Source organism: Poecilia formosa, unplaced genomic scaffold, assembly GCF_000485575.1.
Source record: "Poecilia formosa unplaced genomic scaffold, Poecilia_formosa-5.1.2 Scaffold785, whole genome shotgun sequence".
Classification (NCBI taxonomy): Eukaryota; Metazoa; Chordata; class Actinopteri; order Cyprinodontiformes; family Poeciliidae; genus Poecilia; species Poecilia formosa.
This window is the reverse complement of record NW_006800724.1, coordinates 45,092-46,774: the sequence shown is the minus strand read 5'-3', so window position 1 is coordinate 46,774 and position 1,683 is coordinate 45,092.

Here is a 1,683-nt window from a genome sequence, read left to right as displayed (position 1 = left end):
TATAGATCTACAATTACAAATCTAGAGATATAGATCTAGTTATCGATCTGGAGTTATAGATCTACAATTACAAATCTAGAAATATAGATCTAGTTACAGATCTCTAGTTATAGATCTAGAGTTACAGCTCTAAAGTTACAGATCTAGAGTTATAGTTCTGGAGTTATAGTACTGAAGTCATAGATCTAGAGGTATAGATTTAGAAATACAGATGTAGAGTTATAGATCTAGTGCAGTGGTTCTTAACCTTTTTTGAGGTACAGAACCCACCAGTTTCATATGCGCATTCACCAAACCCCCCCGACACAGAAAATAATTTGCGGTATTCTGATTTATTAATGTAAATCAATGTAAATTAGTTGTGTTACCACCCCCACGCCACTAGAGGCAGTACCAACCCCGAAAAGATGCGACTAAGGAGCAGATTTAGACTATAGAATTTGGTAAAAACGTTGAGCTTCACTGAAGTAATTAAAGACACGTTCAAATCCCTGCTGAGAGTGGAGCTCCTTCCCGCAGCTCTGATTGGCTCAGCAATGTAACGTGATCCTCTGANAAAGTTACTGAAAAAGCTTCAACAGTTAAATAACTTCCTAATGATAACCAGCCGCTTTGACTGCTTCCAGTCTGGTTTCCATGGTTACCACAGCACGGAGACTGGCCTAAGTGGCGCAAAAAATGGGTATGCAGCACATGGAACGCATAGGGGCGCTGCACCAGAGGGGGCGTCAAAAGCCCGTCTGGAGGGGTGGCGCCCCGTTGATGCCTTCGCATACACTTCACGGCGTCCTAACGCTCCTTCACGAGTTTTACCTTTCACGTGTCTTCGTCTTGGGGGGGGCGGCGACTGTATGTTTTCGCATCCACCTGAATAATATGTAGTTGCGCCCCTGACTGGCCTAGTCAAAGTGTTCAATGACATCCATATAAATACAGACTGTGGGAGAACCACAGTGCTGGTTCTGGTTCTGTTGGACCTCACTGTTGATCAGGACATTTTACTGATTCGACTGGAGAGTCGGGTCGGACTCTCCGGTTCAGAACTCAACTGGTTTGAATCTTACATAAAGAACAGAGATTTCTTTGTTTCAGTTGGAAACTTCTCATCGGAGAGGTCAAAGGTCACATGTGGGGAACCCCAAGGTTCAATCCTAGGACCCTCCTATTCAATATCTATATGCTCCCACTGGCTCAGGTTATAACAGGAAATAAGATCAGCTACCATAACTATGATGCACAGCTCTACAGTATGATGTCACCAGATGACCTTTGACCCCATCCAATCACTGAACAGATCCTGAGATCAGAGAAATGTGAGGATGAGACAAAACTTTGTCCACCTGAACAGAAACAAAACTGAAGTTATTATTTTTGTACCTAAAGAGGAGCGATCTAGAGTTATAGATCTACAATTACAAATCTAGAGATATAGATCTAGTTATAGATCTGGAGTTGTAGATCTACAATTACAAATCTAGAGATATAGATCTAGTTATAGATCTGGAGTTATAGATCTACAATTACAAATCTAGAGATATAGATCTAGTTATAGATCTGGAGTTATAGATCTACAATTACAAATCTAGAAATATAGATGTAGTTATAGATCTGGAGTTATAGATCTACAATTACAAATCTAGAAATATAGATGTAGTTATAGATCTAGAGTTATAGATCTACAAT